Source organism: Oncorhynchus mykiss, chromosome 18 (assembly GCF_013265735.2).
Source record: "Oncorhynchus mykiss isolate Arlee chromosome 18, USDA_OmykA_1.1, whole genome shotgun sequence".
NCBI lineage: Eukaryota > Metazoa > Chordata > Actinopteri > Salmoniformes > Salmonidae > Oncorhynchus > Oncorhynchus mykiss.
This window is the reverse complement of record NC_048582.1, coordinates 35,638,147-35,660,284: the sequence shown is the minus strand read 5'-3', so window position 1 is coordinate 35,660,284 and position 22,138 is coordinate 35,638,147. Positions and strand designations below refer to the sequence as shown.

Sequence of the window (22,138 nt, the reverse complement as noted above, 5' to 3'; positions counted from 1 at the left end):
ACAGTGGTTTAGATGGTACAATGATTCTCTACACAATGACTGCTTGTTTTGTCAAAAACTGAAATTAGGCAAACTATTAGAATTTTAGTGATTTCTGCATAGTGTATCTTTAAGACTATGAGCTATTATGTTTTTGGTTCAATGGGTTTACTCTACTATTGTTATTTATTGTTCAAAGATTTACTTCACAAATGTTTAGCTTACATTATCCAACGCTCTATGTTTCCATCGGAAATAGCACTGGACAAGGTCAGGTCTGAACTGTGGACATATGAATTGATTTATTAATAGATAATAATAAACATCATATTCTCTGTTGCTTTCAGGAATGCTGTGGTCTACTCTTGTCTTGAGTCCGTGGAAACTTGCCACTAAGGAGTAACAATGGAAAGAATTTCAGTCCAGCCTAAGTAAGGTAAAGCTGCCTCCAATCTTTCTCTCTCACCCTTTTTTTCACACCCTCTTTTTCTCTTTCCCTCTCTCGCTCTCTCTCTCTTTGTCTCCTCTCTCTCTCTCTCTCTCTCTCTCTCTCTCTCTCTCTCTCTCTCTCTCTCTCTCACACACACACACACACACACACACACACACACACACACACACACACACACACACACACACACACACACACACACACACACACACACACACACACACACACACACACACACACACACACACATACACACATATGTGAATGTTCTGGCACCTTCAAATCTCATTCCACTCACAAACACTCCCACTAGAAGCTATTTCAAACAGATGGTAGAATATCTAATTTACATAAAACATCAAATAATGAGCTATATCAACTTTTTCAATGGGCTTTATTAGAATTGGGTACAAGTACATTGACTTACATAGGCTACAAAAACACATGTTCCACACGTGCACACACACTCACAGGATTGGTACAATACCCATAGCAACTGAAAAATGCACCATAGTAACTATTGGGCATCTTGCCAAGCCATTGAGGTTGCCAGGCAGTGTCAGTGTTCCCATGGTAACATCTTATGCTGCCTTTGTAAATATGGGAGAGAGAAACGGGGGAAGAGAAAAGAGGGGTTGGGTCTACTACAGCATCTTGTATCATCTTAAGAAAGCTAATAATTTATGGTCTGGGAGTAGCAGATACTTACCCTGGACTTGAATCAAGTTGTCATCTGGCTGAAGAGGGAAAGTTTGTCTGCGGGGTGGTCTGAGCCTTGCTCTCCCATGCAGAGAACCAGACCCAAACTCTAAAGAGGACAAGGGACTGAATATGACTCCAGAGAGGAGTATAACACATTTCAGCATCCTCCCCAACGTCTAACGGTCACATAAACACACTCTCATAAAAGTTCTGAAAATAAAGGGGAAAATAATTACCACATATCCACACAGTTTATACTCCCACCTGCTTCAGCTCTGGTGAGGTAATGCGTGTCACGTCGACTTGCCGTCCAACTCAATCTGATTTTCCAGTTAGAAGAGGAGACAATGTTGGTTTGAGTCAAGACTCTCCACTCAACAATGTATTTGTTGCCATGCGGACTTCATGGACTCTGCTCTATGGCTGTCTGGGTTTCGCCACACACAATGGCTTAGTTGTCTGTCACTCAAATCACAGTGGAGACATGTTAAGTCTTAAGATGTGTCATTTTTTAAGTGTGTCAAAGGTGTATCTGTCACCTGAGCTCATTATTTTTAGCTTTGTGTCCCGAGAATTATCTCAGTGATTGACAAAGATCAGACAGGCGCGTTTGATACAAAATGCATCTGTCACGTCGCTCTAGTGTCTCCATCCAGTCAAGTCAGAAGCATATCATTTCAAAAGCTTTTGTTTTGCATTCCCTCCCTGTTAAGTCAAACTGTGTTTTAAATGTATTATCTTCCTCAAATCTCATTTAAGACTTTGTCAATCTCTCAACTTTTGACTACAAGAACAGATGTTAAGTTTATTCTTTTAACAAACAAACAAGCTTTGGTTACTTTTTTTTCTTCTCTTCCTTATATCCTTAATGGATAAAAAAAATGTAACTGCTAGTTACTCAGAAGGGTGCCAATGTCCTATCTTCAGTGAATATCCAGTGGGACACTGTTTGCGTCCCAAAAGGCACCATATTCCCTACATAGTGCACTACTCTCGGCCCTGGTCAATGGCTGTGCACTATATTGGGAAAACGGTGTAATTTGTGAGGTAGACACTGTTAGTTACAGAGATGGGCTGGGAGGGAGTCACCCACTGTGAAACAGCTGGAAAGTTTAACCATCCATCAGTCAACTGGGCAGTGCCAAGTTTGGATTCTGTCGTCGGATGTGCTTCCCTCTCTCACCTTAACAAGCCCAACTCTGGTGTCTGGTGCAAAGTCACAGATTTCCAGACAGAGCCTAATAAGTGCATGTACTGTCACTTTCTGAATATACAGAGAGGAATTTCTAATTCTTTATTATATCTAAATATTCTTCATCAATATTTTTCTTGAAGGTGGAGCTCTATGCTACCATCCTACGACCCTCCCAATTAATTTGGTGTCAATCAAGTTGTTTGAATAGTAATCTACAATAGCTTCACATAACCCCAAAACCAACTGGGGTTCATAAACCATGGACTGGCATCCAACGCAAGGGCTTTCCATCAGGCTTACATTGGCACACAAACACACACACAAACAGACTGGCAGAGAAATGGCATTGGCACAACCATGCCGCATACACGCGTGATTCGACTACGAATGAGACAGTGAGAGAGATTTGAAAGGGGAGGAGCGGAATCAAGGGGATGAAGAAGGGAGACCTGTATGAAAAGAGAGATTGTCCAACAACAACAAAAAGAGCTGGAAAAGATTTCTCAGACAAATGTTTGGCAATGAAGGACAACTGAGAGGCACTTAGAGGCCGGGGAAGCTGGCCAATGAAAGCGAATGAAGGGTAGACAGACAGACGGCTTTGTGGGGTAGACTGAAGGAGAGAGAAAGCAAGAAAGAGAGGAGTGGCGAATGGGGTTTGCAGTTGGATGCCATCCAACATGAGTAAAAAAAAAGAAAAAGATTACGATCTGTAATGTCTCCACTGATCATACTTTTCATAATAGCATACCGTTTGAAATAGGCACTAAATCTATTGAAGGGCATAAAAGTTGGTATTTCCTACCTGATATATCTATATAATATATCAAACGAAGGGTAGAATCACTTAGCAAGATAGCTGGCGCACCGGCTCTGGTGATGGCATTTATGCTCATACATAGTCCTAGACAAAAAGCCACTGACGTAATTGTCGCAATATGAATTTCCCAGTCAGTATGCATCAGTTGACATGAAACCTTGATCCCTCTACTCAACCTTTTGGTCAACAGAAATTCAGTAAGGCTTTAGCTAGCCAACTCAGAAGTGAATAATTTTTTGGGGTGCATTAACCAAGCTGAATGGGGAGCCTAGCAAAGCTGTGTAGCTATCAAGTAATCAGTGAGTCCGTCAGGCACAAAGGAAGAGTGTCAAAACAGCACCATGGACTTCCAACTACAGCCAATTTACTGCTGTTATTATCAGAGAAGAAAGATCTGTACCTCACTCTGCAGTCTGTAAGCGCCTATCAAAATCTGCTCCCTGTGCTGTGAGATAGACTGACCTAATGTTGAGCTGTAGATCTGTACCTCATTCTGCAGTCTGTACACGCCTATCAAAATCTGCTCCCTGTGCTGTGAGATAGACTGACCTAATGTTGAGCTGTAGATCTGTACCTCACTCTGCAGTCTGTACTCACCTTTCAAAATCAGCTCCCTGTACTGTGAGATAGACTGACCTAATGTTGAGCTGTAGATATGTACCTCACTCTGCAGTCTGTACTCGCCTATCAAAATCAGCTCCCTGTGCTGTGAGATAGACTGACCTAATGTTGAGTTGTAGATCTGTACCTCACTCTGCAGTCTGTACACGCATATCAAAATCAGCTCCCTGTGCTGTGCAGTGAGATAGACTGACCTAATGTTGAGCTGTAGATCTGTACCTCACTCTGCAGTCTGTACTCACCTTTCAAAATCAGCTCCCTGTACTGTGAGATAGACTGACCTAATGTTGAGCTGTAGATATGTACCTCACTCTGCAGTCTGTACTCGCCTATCAAAATCAGCTCCCTGTGCTGTGAGATAGACTGACCTAATGTTGAGTTGTAGATCTGTACCTCACTCTGCAGTCTGTACACGCATATCAAAATCAGCTCCCTGTGCTGTGCAGTGAGATAGACTGACCTAATGTTTAGCTGTAGATCTGTACCCCACTCTGCAGTCTATACTCGCTTTACAAAATCAGCTCCCTGTACTGTGAGATAGACTGACCTAATGTTGAGCTGTAGATCTGTACCTCACTCTGCAGTCTGTATGCGCCTATCAAAATCAGCTCCCTGTGCTGTGCAGAGAGATAGACTGAAATAATGTTGAGCTGTAGATCTGTACCTCACTCTGCAGTCTGTACGCGCCTTTCAAAATCAGCTCCCTGTACTGTGAGATAGACTGACCTAATGTTGAGCTGTAGATATGTACCTCACTCTGCAGTCTGTACGCGCCTATCAAAATCAGCTCCCTGTGCTGTGAGATAGACTCGCCTAATGTTGAGATGTAGATCTGTACCTCACTCTGCAGTCTGTACTCGCCTATCAAAATCAGCTCCCTGTGCTGTGAGATAGACTGACCTAATGCTGAGCTGTAGATATGTACCTCACTCTGCTGTCTGTACGCGCCTTTCAAAATCAGCTCCCTCTTTTGTGCAGTGAGATAGACTGACCTAATGTTGAGCTGTAGATCTGTACCTCACACTGCAGTCTGTACTCACCTATCAATTTCAGCTCCCTGTGCTGTGCAGTGAGATAGACTGACCTAATGTTTAGCTGTAGATCTGTACCCCACTCTGCAGTCTGTACTCGCTTTACAAAATCAGCTCCCTGTACTGTGAGATAGACTGACCTAATGTTGAGCTGTAGATATGTACCTCACTCTGCAGTCTGTACTCGCCTATCGAAATCAGCTCCCTGTGCTGTGAGATAGACTGACCTAATTTTGTGCTGTAGATCTGTACCTCACTCTGCAGTCTGTACGCGCATATCAAAATCAGCTCCCTGTACTGTGAGATAGACTGACCTAATGTTGAGCTGTAGATATGTACCTCACTCTGCAGTCTGTACTCGCCTATCAAAATCAGCTCCCTGTGCAGTGAGATAGACTGACCTAATGTTGAGCTGTAGATATGTACCTCACTCTGCAGTCTGTACGCGCATATCAAAATCAGCTCCCTGTACTGTGAGATAGACTGACCTAATGTTGAGCTGTAGATCTGTACCCCACTCTGCAGTCTGTACTCGCTTTTCAAAATCAGCTCCCTGTACTGTGAGATAGACTGACCTAATGTTGAGCTGTAGATATGTACCTCACTCTGCAGTCTGTACTCGCCTATCAAAATCAGCTCCCTGTGCTGTGAGATAGACTGACCTAATGTTGAGCTGTAGATCTGTACCTCACTCTGCAGTCTGTACTCACCTTTCAAAATCAGCTCCCTGTACTGTGAGATAGACTGACCTAATGTTGAGCTGTAGATATGTACCTCACTCTGCAGTCTGTACGCGCCTATCAAAATCGCTCCCTGTGCTGTGAGATAGACTGACCTAATGTTGAGCTGTATATCTGTACCTCACTCTGCAGTCTGTACTCACCTATCAAAGTCAGCTCCCTGTGCTGTGCAGTGAGAAAGACTGACCTAATGTTGAGCTGTAGATCTGTCCCTCACTCTGCAGTCTGTACGCGCCTATCGAAATCAGCTCCCTGTGCTGTGAGATAGACTGACCTAATTTTGTGCTGTAGATCTGTACCTCACTCTGCAGTCTGTACGCGCATATCAAAATCAGCTCCCTGTACTGTGAGATAGACTGACCTAATGTTGAGCTGTAGATATGTACCTCACTCTGCAGTCTGTACGTGCCTATCAAAATCAGCTCCCTGTGCTGTGCAGAGAGATAGACTGACCTAATGTTGAGCTGTAGATCTGTCCCTCACTCTGCAGTCTGTACGCGCCTATCGAAATCAGCTCCCTGTGCTGTGAGATAGACTGACCTAATGCTGAGCTGTAGATATGTACCTCACTCTGCAGTCTGTACGCGCCTATCAAAATCAGCTCCCTGTGCTGTGAGATAGACTCGCCTAATGTTGAGATGTAGATCTGTACCTCACTCTGCAGTCTGTACTCGCCTATCAAAATCAGCTCCCTGTGCTGTGAGATAGACTGACCTAATGCTGAGCTGTAGATATGTACCTCACTCTGCTGTCTGTACGCGCCTTTCAAAATCAGCTCCCTCTTTTGTGCAGTGAGATAGACTGACCTAATGTTGAGCTGTAGATCTGTACCTCACACTGCAGTCTGTACTCACCTATCAATTTCAGCTCCCTGTGCTGTGCAGTGAGATAGACTGACCTAATGTTTAGCTGTAGATCTGTACCCCACTCTGCAGTCTGTACTCGCTTTACAAAATCAGCTCCCTGTACTGTGAGATAGACTGACCTAATGTTGAGCTGTAGATATGTACCTCACTCTGCAGTCTGTACTCGCCTATCGAAATCAGCTCCCTGTGCTGTGAGATAGACTGACCTAATTTTGTGCTGTAGATCTGTACCTCACTCTGCAGTCTGTACGCGCATATCAAAATCAGCTCCCTGTACTGTGAGATAGACTGACCTAATGTTGAGCTGTAGATATGTACCTCACTCTGCAGTCTGTACTCGCCTATCAAAATCAGCTCCCTGTGCAGTGAGATAGACTGACCTAATGTTGAGCTGTAGATATGTACCTCACTCTGCAGTCTGTACGCGCATATCAAAATCAGCTCCCTGTACTGTGAGATAGACTGACCTAATGTTGAGCTGTAGATCTGTACCCCACTCTGCAGTCTGTACTCGCTTTTCAAAATCAGCTCCCTGTACTGTGAGATAGACTGACCTAATGTTGAGCTGTAGATATGTACCTCACTCTGCAGTCTGTACTCGCCTATCAAAATCAGCTCCCTGTGCTGTGAGATAGACTGACCTAATGTTGAGCTGTAGATCTGTACCTCACTCTGCAGTCTGTACTCACCTTTCAAAATCAGCTCCCTGTACTGTGAGATAGACTGACCTAATGTTGAGCTGTAGATATGTACCTCACTCTGCAGTCTGTACGCGCCTATCAAAATCGCTCCCTGTGCTGTGAGATAGACTGACCTAATGTTGAGCTGTATATCTGTACCTCACTCTGCAGTCTGTACTCACCTATCAAATTCAGCTCCCTGTGCTGTGCAGTGAGAAAGACTGACCTAATGTTGAGCTGTAGATCTGTCCCTCACTCTGCAGTCTGTACGCGCCTATCGAAATCAGCTCCCTGTGCTGTGAGATAGACTGACCTAATTTTGTGCTGTAGATCTGTACCTCACTCTGCAGTCTGTACGCGCATATCAAAATCAGCTCCCTGTACTGTGAGATAGACTGACCTAATGTTGAGCTGTAGATATGTACCTCACTCTGCAGTCTGTACGTGCCTATCAAAATCAGCTCCCTGTGCTGTGCAGAGAGATAGACTGACCTAATGTTGAGCTGTAGATCTGTCCCTCACTCTGCAGTCTGTACGCGCCTATCAAAATCAGCTCCCTGTGCTGTGAGATAGACTGACCTAATGCTGAGCTGTAGATATGTACCTCACTCTGCTGTCTGTACGCGCCTTTCAAAATCAGCTCCCTCTTTTGTGCAGTGAGATAGACTGACCTAATGTTGAGCTGTAGATCTGTCCCTCACTCTGCAGTCTGTACGCGCCTATCGAAATCAGCTCCCTGTGCTGTGAGATAGACTGACCTAATTTTGTGCTGTAGATCTGTACCTCACTCTGCAGTCTGTACGCGCATATCAAAATCAGCTCCCTGTACTGTGAGATAGACTGACCTAATGTTGAGCTGTAGATATGTACCTCACTCTGCAGTCTGTACGTGCCTATCAAAATCAGCTCCCTGTGCAGAGAGATAGACTGACCTAATGTTGAGCTGTAGATCTGTACCTCACACTGCAGTCTGTACTCACCTATCAAATTCAGCTCCCTGTGCTGTGAGATAGACTGACCTAATGCTGAGCTGTAGATATGTACCTCACTCTGCAGTCTGTACGCGCCTTTCAAAATCAGCTCCCTCTGTTGTGCAGTGAGATAGACTGACCTAATGTTGAGCTGTAGATCTGTACCTCACACTGCAGTCTGTACTCACATATGAATTTCAGCTCCCTGTGCTGTGCAGTGAGATAGACTGACCTAATGTTTAGCTGTAGATCTGTACCCCACTCTGCAGTCTGTACTCGCTTTACAAAATCAGCTCCCTGTACTGTGAGATAGACTGACCTAATGTTGAGCTGTAGATATGTACCTCACTCTGCAGTCTGTACTCGCCTATCAAAATCAGCTCCCTGTGCTGTGCAGAGAGATAGACTGACCTAATGTTGAGCTGTAGATATGTACCTCACTCTGCAGTCTGTACTCGCCTATCGAAATCAGCTCCCTGTGCTGTGAGATAGACTGACCTAATTTTGTGCTGTAGATCTTTACCTCACTCTGCAGTCTGTACGCGCATATCAAAATCAGCTCCCTGTACTGTGAGATAGACTGACCTAATGTTGAGCTGTAGATATGTACCTCACTCTGCAGTCTGTACTCGCCTATCAAAATCAGCTCCCTGTGCAGTGAGATAGACTGACCTAATGTTGAGCTGTAGATATGTACCTCACTCTGCAGTCTGTACTCGCCTATCAAAATCAGCTCCCTGTGCTGTGAGATAGACTGACCTAATGTTGAGCTGTAGATCTGTACCTCACTCTGCAGTCTGTACTCACCTTTCAAAATCAGCTCCCTGTACTGTGAGATAGACTGACCTAATGTTGAGCTGTAGATATGTACCTCACTCTGCAGTCTGTACTCGCCTATCAAAATCAGCTCCCTGTGCAGTGAGATAGACTGACCCAATGTTGAGCTGTAGATATGTACCTCACTCTGCAGTCTGTACTCGCCTATCAAAATCAGCTCCCTGTGCTGTGAGATAGACTGACCTAATGTTGAGCTGTAGATCTGTACCTCACTCTGCAGTCTGTACTCACCTTTCAAAATCAGCTCCCTGTACTGTGAGATAAACTGACCTAATGTTGAGCTGTAGATATGTACCTCACTCTGCAGTCTGTACGCGCCTATCAAAATCAGCTCCCTGTGCTGTGAGATAGACTGACCTAATGTTGAGCTGTAGATCTGTACCTCACTCTGCAGTCTGTACGCGCCTATCAAAATCAGCTCACTGTGCTGTGCAGTGAGATAGACTGACCTAATGTTGAGTTGTAGATCTGTACCTCACTCTGCAGTCTGTACTCACCTATCAAATTCAGCTCCCTGTGCTGTGCAGTGAGAAAGACTGACCTAATGTTGAGCTGTAGATCTGTCCCTCACTCTGCAGTCTGTACGCGCCTATCAAAATCAGCTCCCTGTGCTGTGAGATAGACTGACCTAATGTTGAGCTGTAGATCTGTACCTCACTCTGCAGTCTGTACTCACCTTTCAAAATCAGCTCCCTGTACTGTGAGATAGACTGACCTAATGTTGAGCTGTAGATATGTACCTCACTCTGCAGTCTGTACGCGCCTATCAAAATCAGCTTCCTGTGCAGTGAGATAGACTGACCTAATGTTGAGCTGTAGATATGTACCTCACTCTGCAGTCTGTACTCGCCTATCAAAATCAGCTCCCTGTGCTGTGAGATAGACTGACCTAATGTTGAGCTGTAGATCTGTACCTCACTCTGCAGTCTGTACTCACCTTTCAAAATCAGCTCCCTGTACTGTGAGATAGACTGACCTAATGTTGAGCTGTAGATATGTACCTCACTCTGCAGTCTGTACGCGCCTATCAAAATCAGCTCCCTGTGCTGTGAGATAGACTGACCTAATGTTGAGCTGTAGATCTGTACCTCACTCTGCAGTCTGTACGCGCCTATCAAAATCAGCTCACTGTGCTGTGCAGTGAGATAGACTGACCTAATGTTGAGTTGTAGATCTGTACCTCACTCTGCAGTCTGTACTCACCTATCAAATTCAGCTCCCTGTGCTGTGCAGTGAGAAAGACTGACCTAATGTTGAGCTGTAGATCTGTCCCTCACTCTGCAGTCTGTACGCGCCTATCGAAATCAGCTCCCTGTGCTGTGAGATAGACTGACCTAATTTTGTGCTGTAGATCTGTACCTCACTCTGCAGTCTGTACGCGCATATCAAAATCAGCTCCCTGTACTGTAAGATAGACTGACCTAATGTTGAGCTGTAGATATGTACCTCACTCTGCAGTCTGTACTCGCCTATCAAAATCAGCTCCTTGTGCTGTGAGATACACTGACCTAATGTTGAGCTGTAGATCTGTACCTCATTCTGCAGTCTGTACGTGCCTATCAAAATCAGCTCCCTGTGCTGTGCAGAGAGATAGACTGACCTAATGTTGAGCTGTAGATCTGTACCTCACACTGCAGTCTGTACTCACCTATCAAATTCAGCTCCCTGTGCTGTGCAGTGAGATAGACTGACCTAATGTTGAGCTGTAGATCTGTACCTCACTCTGCAGTCTGTACTCGCCTATCAAAATCATCTCCCTGTGCAGTGAGATAGACTGACCTAATGTTGAGCTGTAGATATGTACCTCACTCTGCAGTCTGTACTCGCCTATCATAATCAGCTCCCTGTGCTGTGCAGAGAGATAGACTGACCTAATGTTTAGCTGTAGATCTGTACCCCACTCTGCAGTCTGTACTCGCTTTTCAAAATCAGCTCCCTGTACTGTGAGATAGACTGACCTAATGTTGAGCTGTAGATATGTACCTCACTCTGCAGTCTGTACTCGCCTATCAAAATCAGCTCCCTGTGCTGTGAGATAGACTGACCTAATGTTGAGCTGTAGATCTGTACCTCATTCTGCAGTCTGTACGTGCCTATCAAAATCAGCTCCCTGTGCTGTGAGATAGACTGACCTAATGTTGAGCTGTAGATATGTACCTCACTCTGCAGTCTGTACTCGCCTATCAAAATCAGCTCCCTGTGCTGTGCAGAGAGATAGACTGACCTAATGTTGAGCTGTAGATCTGTACCTCACTCTGCAGTCTGTACACGCCTATCAAAATCAGCTCACTGTGCTCTGCAGTGAGATAGACGGACCTAATGTTGAGTTGTAGATCTGTACCTCACTCTGCAGTCTGTACGCGCCTTTCAAAATCAGCTCCCTCTGTTTTGCAGTGAGATAGACTGACCTAATGTTGAGCTGTAGATCTGTACCTCACACTGCAGTCTGTACTCACCTATCAAATTCAGCTCCCTGTGCTGTGCAGTGAGATAGACTGACCTAATGTTGAGCTGTAGATCTGTACCTCACTCTGCAGTCTGTACGCGCCTATCGAAATCAGCTCCCTGTGCTGTAAGATAGACTGACCTAATTTTGTGCTGTAGATCTGTACCTCACTCTGCAGTCTGTACGCGCATATCAAAATCAGCTCCCTGTACTGTGAGATAGACTGACCTAATGTTGAGCTGTAGATATGTACCTCACTCTGCAGTCTGTACTCGCCTATCAAAATCAGCTCCCTGTGCAGTGAGATAGACTGACCTAATGTTGAGCTGTAGATCTGTACCTCACTCTGCAGTCTGTACGCCCCTTTCAAAATCAGCTCCCTGTGCTGTGAGATAGACTAACCTAATGTTGAGCTGTAGATCTGTACCTCACTCTGCAGTCTGTACGCGCCTATCGAAATCAGCTCCCTGTGCTGTAAGATAGACTGACCTAATTTTGTGCTGCAGATCTGTACCTCACTCTGCAGTCTGTACGCGCATATCAAAATCAGCTCCCTGTACTGTGAGATAGACTGACCTAATGTTGAGCTGTAGATATGTACCTCACTCTGCAGTCTGTACTCGCCTATCAAAATCAGCTCCCTGTGCAGTGAGATAGACTGACCTAATGTTGAGCTGTAGATATGTACCTCACTCTGCAGTCTGTACTCACCTATCAAAATCAGCTCCCTGTGCTGTGAGATAGACTGACCTAATGTTGAGCTGTAGATCTGTACCTCACTCTGCAGTCTGTACTCGCCTTTCAAAATCAGCTTCCTGTACTGTGAGATAGACTGACCTAATGTTTAGCTGTAGATCTGTACCCCACTCTGCAGTCTGTACTCACTTTTCAAAATCAGCTCCCTGTGCTGTGAGATAGACTGACCTAATGTTGAGCTGTAGATATGTACCTCACTCTGCAGTCTGTACTTGCCTATCAAAATCAGCTCCCTGTGCTGTGCAGAGAGATAGACTGACCTAATGTTGAGCTGTAGATATGTACCTCACTCTGCAGTCTGTACTCGCCTATCGAAATCAGCTCCCTGTGCTGTGAGATAGACTGACCTAATTTTGTGCTGTAGATCTGTACCTCACTCTGCAGTCTGTACGCGCATATCAAAATCAGCTCCGTGTACTGTGAGATAGACTGACCTAATGTTGAGCTGTAGATATGTACCTCACTCTGCAGTCTGTACTCGCCTATCAAAATCAGCTCCCTTTGCTGTGAGATAGACTGACCTAATGTTGAGCTGTAGATCTGTACCTCACTCTGCAGTCTGTACTCACCTTTCAAAATCAGCTTCCTGTACTCTGAGATAGACTGACCTAATGTTGAGCTGTAGATCTGTACCCCACTCTGCAGTCTGTACTCGCTTTTCAAAATCAGCTCCCTGTACTGTGAGATAGACTGACCTAATGTTGAGCTGTAGATCTGTACCTCACTCTGCAGTCTGTACTCACCTTTGAAAATCAGCTCCCTGTACTGTGAGATAGACTGACCTAATGTTGAGCTGTAGATCTGTACCTCACACTGCAGTCTGTACTCACCTATCAAATTCAGCTCCCTGTGCTGTGCAGTGAGATAGACTGACCTAATGTTGAGCTGTAGATCTGTACCTCACTCTGCAGTCTGTATGCGCCTATCAAAATCAGCTCCCTGTGCTGTGCAGTGAGATAGACTGACCTAATGTTGAGTTGTAGATCTGTACCTCACTCTGCAGTCTGTACGCGCCTATCAAAATCAGCTCCCTGTGCTGTGAGATAGACTGACCTAATGTTGAGTTGTAGATCTGTACCTCACTCTGCAGTCTGTACTCACCTATCAAATTCAGCTCCCTGTGCTGTGCAGTGAGAAAGACTGACCTAATGTTGAGCTGTAGATCTGTCCCTCACTCTGCAGTCTGTACGCGCCTATCAAAATCAGCTCCCTGTGCTGTGAGATAGACTGACCTAATGTTGAGCTGTAGATCTGTACCTCACTCTGCAGTCTGTACTCACCTTTCAAAATCAGCTCCCTGTACTGTGAGATAGACTGACCTAATGTTGAGCTGTAGATATGTACCTCACTCTGCAGTCTGTACGCGCCTATCAAAATCAGCTCCCTGTGCAGTGAGATAGACTGACCTAATGTTGAGCTGTAGATATGTACCTCACTCTGCAGTCTGTACTCGCCTATCAAAATCAGCTCCCTGTGCTGTGAGATAGACTGACCTAATGTTGAGCTGTAGATCTGTACCTCACTCTGCAGTCTGTACTCACCTTTCAAAATCAGCTCCCTGTACTGTGAGATAGACTGACCTAATGTTGAGCTGTAGATATGTACCTCACTCTGCAGTCTGTACGCGCCTATCAAAATCAGCTCCCTGTGCTGTGAGATAGACTGACCTAATGTTGAGCTGTAGATCTGTACCTCACTCTGCAGTCTGTACGCGCCTATCAAAATCAGCTCACTGTGCTGTGCAGTGAGATAGACTGACCTAATGTTGAGTTGTAGATCTGTACCTCACTCTGCAGTCTGTACTCACCTATCAAATTCAGCTCCCTGTGCTGTGCAGTGAGAAAGACTGACCTAATGTTGAGCTGTAGATCTGTCCCTCACTCTGCAGTCTGTACGCGCCTATCGAAATCAGCTCCCTGTGCTGTGAGATAGACTGACCTAATTTTGTGCTGTAGATCTGTACCTCACTCTGCAGTCTGTACGCGCATATCAAAATCAGCTCCCTGTACTGTAAGATAGACTGACCTAATGTTGAGCTGTAGATATGTACCTCACTCTGCAGTCTGTACTCGCCTATCAAAATCAGCTCCTTGTGCTGTGAGATAGACTGACCTAATGTTGAGCTGTAGATCTGTACCTCATTCTGCAGTCTGTACGTGCCTATCAAAATCAGCTCCCTGTGCTGTGCAGAGAGATAGACTGACCTAATGTTGAGCTGTAGATCTGTACCTCACACTGCAGTCTGTACTCACCTATCAAATTCAGCTCCCTGTGCTGTGCAGTGAGATAGACTGACCTAATGTTGAGCTGTAGATCTGTACCTCACTCTGCAGTCTGTACTCGCCTATCAAAATCATCTCCCTGTGCAGTGAGATAGACTGACCTAATGTTGAGCTGTAGATATGTACCTCACTCTGCAGTCTGTACTCGCCTATCATAATCAGCTCCCTGTGCTGTGCAGAGAGATAGACTGACCTAATGTTTAGCTGTAGATCTGTACCCCACTCTGCAGTCTGTACTCGCTTTTCAAAATCAGCTCCCTGTACTGTGAGATAGACTGACCTAATGTTGAGCTGTAGATATGTACCTCACTCTGCAGTCTGTACTCGCCTATCAAAATCAGCTCCCTGTGCTGTGAGATAGACTGACCTAATGTTGAGCTGTAGATATGTACCTCATTCTGCAGTCTGTACGTGCCTATCAAAATCAGCTCCCTGTGCTGTGAGATAGACTGACCTAATGTTGAGCTGTAGATATGTACCTCACTCTGCAGTCTGTACTCGCCTATCAAAATCAGCTCCCTGTGCTGTGCAGAGAGATAGACTGACCTAATGTTGAGCTGTAGATCTGTACCTCACTCTGCAGTCTGTACACGCCTATCAAAATCAGCTCACTGTGCTCTGCAGTGAGATAGACGGACCTAATGTTGAGTTGTAGATCTGTACCTCACTCTGCAGTCTGTACGCGCCTTTCAAAATCAGCTCCCTCTGTTGTGCAGTGAGATAGACTGACCTAATGTTGAGCTGTAGATCTGTACCTCACACTGCAGTCTGTACTCACCTATCAAATTCAGCTCCCTGTGCTGTGCAGTGAGATAGACTGACCTAATGTTGAGCTGTAGATCTGTACCTCACTCTGCAGTCTGTACGCGCCTATCGAAATCAGCTCCCTGTGCTGTAAGATAGACTGACCTAATTTTGTGCTGTAGATCTGTACCTCACTCTGCAGTCTGTACGCGCATATCAAAATCAGCTCCCTGTACTGTGAGATAGACTGACCTAATGTTGAGCTGTAGATATGTACCTCACTCTGCAGTCTGTACTCGCCTATCAAAATCAGCTCCCTGTGCAGTGAGATAGACTGACCTAATGTTGAGCTGTAGATATGTACCTCACTCTGCAGTCTGTACTCGCCTATCAAAATCAGCTCCCTGTGCTGTGAGATAGACTGACCTAATGTTGAGCTGTAGATCTGTACCTCACTCTGCAGTCTGTACTCGCCTTTCAAAATCAGCTCCCTGTACTGTGAGATAGACTGACCTAATGTTTAGCTGTAGATCTGTACCCCACTCTGCAGTCTGTACTCACTTTTCAAAATCAGCTCCCTGTGCTGTGAGATAGACTGACCTAATGTTGAGCTGTAGATATGTACCTCACTCTGCAGTCTGTACTCGCCTATCAAAATCAGCTCCCTGTGCAGTGAGATAGACTGACCTAATGTTGAGCTGTAGATATGTACCTCACTCTGCAGTCTGTACTCGCCTATCAAAATCAGCTCCCTGTGCTGTGAGATAGACTGACCTAATGTTGAGCTGTAGATCTGTACCTCATTCTGCAGTCTGTACGTGCCTATCAAATTCAGCTCCCTGTGCTGTGCAGTGAGATAGACTGACCTAATGTTGAGCTGTAGATCTGTACCTCACTCTGCAGTCTGTACTCGCCTATCAAAATCATCTCCCTGTGCAGTGAGATAGACTGACCTAATGTTGAGCTGTAGATATGTACCTCACTCTGCAGTCTGTACTCGCCTATCATAATCAGCTCCCTGTGCTGTGCAGAGAGATAGACTGACCTAATGTTTAGCTGTAGATCTGTACCCCACTCTGCAGTCTGTACTCGCTTTTCAAAATCAGCTCCCTGTACTGTGAGATAGACTGACCTAATGTTGAGCTGTAGATATGTACCTCACTCTGCAGTCTGTACTCGCCTATCAAAATCAGCTCCCTGTGCTGTGAGATAGACTGACCTAATGTTGAGCTGTAGATCTGTACCTCATTCTGCAGTCTGTACGTGCCTATCAAAATCAGCTCCCTGTGCTGTGAGATAGACTGACCTAATGTTGAGCTGTAGATATGTACCTCACTCTGCAGTCTGTACTCGCCTATCAAAATCAGCTCCCTGTGCTGTGCAGAGAGATAGACTGACCTAATGTTGAGCTGTAGATCTGTACCTCACTCTGCAGTCTGTACACGCCTATCAAAATCAGCTCACTGTGCTCTGCAGTGAGATAGACGGACCTAATGTTGAGTTGTAGATCTTTACCTCACTCTGCAGTCTGTACGCGCCTTTCAAAATCAGCTCCCTCTGTTGTGCAGTGAGATAGACTGACCTAATGTTGAGCTGTAGATCTGTACCTCACACTGCAGTCTGTACTCACCTATCAAATTCAGCTCCCTGTGCTGTGCAGTGAGATAGACTGACCTAATGTTGAGCTGTAGATCTGTACCTCACTCTGCAGTCTGTACGCGCCTATCGAAATCAGCTCCCTGTGCTGTAAGATAGACTGACCTAATTTTGAGCTGTAGATCTGTACCTCACTCTGCAGTCTGTACTCGCCTTTCAAAATCAGCTCCCTGTACTGTGAGATAGACTGACCTAATGTTTAGCTGTAGATCTGTACCTCACTCTGCAGTCTGTACTCGCCTTTCAAAATCAGCTCCCTGTGCAGTGAGATAGACTGACCTAATGTTGAGCTGTAGATATGTACCTCACTCTGCAGTCTGTACTCGCCTATCAAAATCAGCTCCCTGTGCTGTGAGATAGACTGACCTAATGTTGAGCTGTAGATCTGTACCTCACTCTGCAGTCTGTACTCGCCTTTCAAAATCAGCTCCCTGTACTGTGAGATAGACTGACCTAATGTTTAGCTGTAGATCTGTACCCCACTCTGCAGTCTGTACTCACTTTTCAAAATCAGCTCCCTGTGCTGTGAGATAGACTGACCTAATGTTGAGCTGTAGATATGTACCTCACTCTGCAGTCTGTACTCGCCTATCAAAATCAGCTCCCTGTGCAGTGAGATAGACTGACCTAATGTTGAGCTGTAGATATGTACCTCACTCTGCAGTCTGTACTCGCCTATCAAAATCAGCTCCCTGTGCTGTGAGATAGACTGACCTAATGTTGAGCTGTAGATCTGTACCTCACTCTGCAGTCTGTACTCGCCTTTCAAAATCAGCTCCCTGTACTGTGAGATAGACTGACCTAATGTTTAGCTGTAGATCTGTACCTCACTCTGCAGTCTGTACTCGCCTTTCAAAATCAGCTCCCTGTACTGTGAGATAGACTGACCTAATGTTTAGCTGTAGATCTGTACCCCACTCTGCAGTCTGTACTCACTTTTCAAAATCAGCTCCCTGTGCTGTGAGATAGACTGACCTAATGTTGAGCTGTAGATATGTACCTCACTCTGCAGTCTGTACTCGCCTATCAAAATCAGCTCCCTGTGCAGTGAGATAGACTGACCTAATGTTGAGCTGTAGATATGTACCTCACTCTGCAGTCTGTACTCGCCTATCAAAATCAGCTCCCTGTGCTGTGAGATAGACTGACCTAATGTTGAGCTGTAGATCTGTACCTCACTCTGCAGTCTGTACTCGCCTTTCAAAATCAGCTCCCTGTACTGTGAGATAGACTGACCTAATGTTTAGCTGTAGATCTGTACCCCACTCTGCAGTTTGTACTCACTTTTCAAAATCAGCTCCCTGTGCTGTGAGATAGACTGACCTAATGTTGAGCTGTAGATATGTACCTCACTCTGCAGTCTGTACTCGCCTATCAAAATCAGCTCCCTGTGCTGTGCAGAGAGATAGACTGACCTAATGTTGAGCTGTAGATATGTACCTCACTCTGCAGTCTGTACTCGCCTATCAAAATCAGCTCCCTGTGCAGTGAGATAGACTGACCTAATGTTGAGCTGTAGATCTGTACCTCACTCTGCAGTCTGTATGCGCCTATCAAAATCAGCTCCCTGTGCTGTGCAGTGAGATAGACTGACCTAATGTTGAGTTGTAGATCTGTACCTCACTCTGCAGTCTGTACGCGCCTTTCAAAATCAGCTCCCTCTGTTGTGCAGTGAGATAGACTGACCTAATGTTGAGCTGTAGATCTGTACCTCACTCTGCAGTCTGTACGCGCCTTTCAAAATCAGCTCCCTGTACTGTGAGATAGACTGACCTAATGTTGAGCTGTAGATCTGTACCTCACTCTGCAGTCTGTACGCCCCTTTCAAAATCAGCTCCCTGTGCTGTGAGATAGACTAACCTAATGTCGAGCTGTAGATCTGTACCTCACTCTGCAGTCTGTACGCGCCTATCGAAATCAGCTCCCTGTGCTGTAAGATAGACTGACCTAATTTTGTGCTGCAGATCTGTACCTCACTCTGCAGTCTGTACGCGCATATCAAAATCAGCTCCCTGTACTGTGAGATAGACTGACCTAATGTTGAGCTGTAGATATGTACCTCACTCTGCAGTCTGTACTCGCCTATCAAAATCAGCTTCCTGTGCAGTGAGATAGACTGACCTAATGTTGAGCTGTAGATATGTACCTCACTCTGCAGTCTGTACTCACCTATCAAAATCAGCTCCCTGTGCTGTGAGATAGACTGACCTAATGTTGAGCTGTAGATCTGTACCTCACTCTGCAGTCTGTACTCGCCTTTCAAAATCAGCTTCCTGTACTGTGAGATAGACTGACCTAATGTTTAGCTGTAGATCTGTACCCCACTCTGCAGTCTGTACTCACTTTTCAAAATCAGCTCCCTGTGCTGTGAGATAGACTGACCTAATGTTGAGCTGTAGATATGTACCTCACTCTGCAGTCTGTTCTTGCCTATCAAAATCAGCTCCCTGTGCTGTGCAGAGAGATAGACTGACCTAATGTTGAGCTGTAGATATGTACCTCACTCTGCAGTCTGTACTCGCCTATCGAAATCAGCTCCCTGTGCTGTGAGATAGACTGACCTAATTTTGTGCTGTAGATCTGTACCTCACTCTGCAGTCTGTACGCGCATATCAAAATCAGCTCCGTGTACTGTGAGATAGACTGACCTAATGTTGAGCTGTAGATATGTACCTCACTCTGCAGTCTGTACTCGCCTATCAAAATCAGCTCCCTTTGCTGTGAGATAGACTGACCTAATGTTGAGCTGTAGATCTGTACCTCACTCTGCAGTCTGTACTCACCTTTCAAAATCAGCTTCCTGTACTGTGAGATAGACTGACCTAATGTTGAGCTGTAGATCTGTACCCCACTCTGCAGTCTGTACTCGCTTTTCAAAATCAGCTCCCTGTACTGTGAGATAGACTGACCTAATGTTGAGCTGTAGATCTGTACCTCACTCTGCAGTCTGTACTCACCTTTGAAAATCAGCTCCCTGTACTGTGAGATAGACTGACCTAATGTTGAGCTGTAGATCTGTACCTCACACTGCAGTCTGTACTCACCTATCAAATTCAGCTCCCTGTGCTGTGCAGTGAGATAGACTGACCTAATGTTGAGCTGTAGATCTGTACCTCACTCTGCAGTCTGTATGCGCCTATCAAAATCAGCTCCCTGTGCTGTGCAGTGAGATAGACTGACCTAATGTTGAGTTGTAGATCTGTACCTCACTCTGCAGTCTGTACGCGCCTTTCAAAATAAGCTCCCTCTGTTGTGCAGTGAGAGACTGACCTAATGTTGAGCTGTAGATATGTACCTCACTCTGCAGTCTGTACTCACCTATCAAATTCAGCTCCCTGTGCTGTGAGATAGACTGACCTAATGTTGAGCTGTAGATCTGTACCTCACTCTGCAGTCTGTACGCGCATATCAAAATCAGCTCCCTGTGATGTGCAGTGAGATAGACTGACCTAATGTTGAGCTGTAGATCTGTACCGCACTCTGCAGTCTGTACTCGCCTATCAAAATCAGCTCCCTGTGCTGTGAGATAGACTGACCTAATGTTGAGCTGTAGATCTGTACCTCACTCTGCAGTCTGTACGCGCCTTTCAAAATCAGCTCCCTGTACTGTGAGATAGACTGACCTAATGTTGAGCTGTAGATCTGTACCTCACTCTGCAGTCTGTACGCCCCTTTCAAAATCAGCTCCCTGTGCTGTGAGATAGACTAACCTAATGTTGAGCTGTAGATCTGTACCTCACTCTGCAGTCTGTACGCGCCTATCGAAATCAGCTCCCTGTGCTGTAAGATAGACTGACCTAATTTTGTGCTGCAGATCGGTACCTCACTCTGCAGTCTGTACGCGCATATCAAAATCAGCTCCCTGTACTGTGAGATAGACTGACCTAATGTTGAGCTGTAGATATGTACCTCACTCTGCAGTCTGTACTCGCCTATCAAAATCAGCTCCCTGTGCAGTGAGATAGACTGACCTAATGTTGAGCTGTAGATATGTACCTCACTCTGCAGTCTGTACTCACCTATCAAAATCAGCTCCCTGTGCTGTGAGATAGACTGACCTAATGTTGAGCTGTAGATCTGTACCTCACTCTGCAGTCTGTACTCGCCTTTCAAAATCAGCTTCCTGTACTGTGAGATAGACTGACCTAATGTTTAGCTGTAGATCTGTACCCCACTCTGCAGTCTGTACTCACTTTTCAAAATCAGCTCCCTGTGCTGTGAGATAGACTGACCTAATGTTGAGCTGTAGATATGTACCTCACTCTGCAGTCTGTACTCGCCTATCAAAATCAGCCCCCTGTGCTGTGCAGAGAGATAGACTGACCTAATGTTGAGCTGTAGATATGTACCTCACTCTGCAGTCTGTACTCGCCTATCGAAATCAGCTCCCTGTGCTGTGAGATAGACTGACCTAATTTTGTGCTGTAGATCTGTACCTCACTCTGCAGTCTGTACGCGCCTTTCAAAATAAGCTCCCTCTGTTGTGCAGTGAGAGACTGACCTAATGTTGAGCTGTAGATATGTACCTCACTCTGCAGTCTGTACTCACCTATCAAATTCAGCTCCCTGTGCTGTGAGATAGACTGACCTAATGTTGAGCTGTAGATCTGTACCTCACTCTGCAGTCTGTACGCGCATATCAAAATCAGCTCCCTGTGATGTGCAGTGAGATAGACTGACCTAATGTTGAGCTGTAGATCTGTACCGCACTCTGCAGTCTGTACTCGCCTATCAAAATCAGCTCCCTGTGCTGTGAGATAGACTGACCTAATGTTGAGCTGTAGATCTGTACCTCACTCTGCAGTCTGTACGCGCCTTTCAAAATCAGCTCCCTGTACTGTGAGATAGACTGACCTAATGTTGAGCTGTAGATCTGTACCTCACTCTGCAGTCTGTACGCCCCTTTCAAAATCAGCTCCCTGTGCTGTGAGATAGACTAACCTAATGTTGAGCTGTAGATCTGTACCTCACTCTGCAGTCTGTACGCGCCTATCGAAATCAGCTCCCTGTGCTGTAAGATAGACTGACCTACTTTTGTGCTGCAGATCGGTACCTCACTCTGCAGTCTGTACGCGCATATCAAAATCAGCTCCCTGTACTGTGAGATAGACTGACCTAATGTTGAGCTGTAGATATGTACCTCACTCTGCAGTCTGTACTCGCCTATCAAAATCAGCTCCCTGTGCAGTGAGATAGACTGACCTAATGTTGAGCTGTAGATATGTACCTCACTCTGCAGTCTGTACTCACCTATCAAAATCAGCTCCCTGTGCTGTGAGATAGACTGACCTAATGTTGAGCTGTAGATCTGTACCTCACTCTGCAGTCTGTACTCGCCTTTCAAAATCAGCTTCCTGTACT

The 22,138-nt window shown here is 45.5% G+C and overlaps 1 long non-coding RNA gene across 1 annotated transcript in view; it reads left to right on the top strand.

Moving 5' to 3' along the window:
- LOC118941150 overlaps window positions 1-22,138 on the top strand; it is a 159,778-nt gene that overhangs the window by 19,616 nt on the left and 118,024 nt on the right. Inside the window, exon 3 of the long non-coding RNA XR_005037451.1 lies at window positions 327-415. This is a non-coding gene — a long non-coding RNA (uncharacterized LOC118941150). The remainder of the gene's footprint in view (window positions 1-326; window positions 416-22,138) is intronic.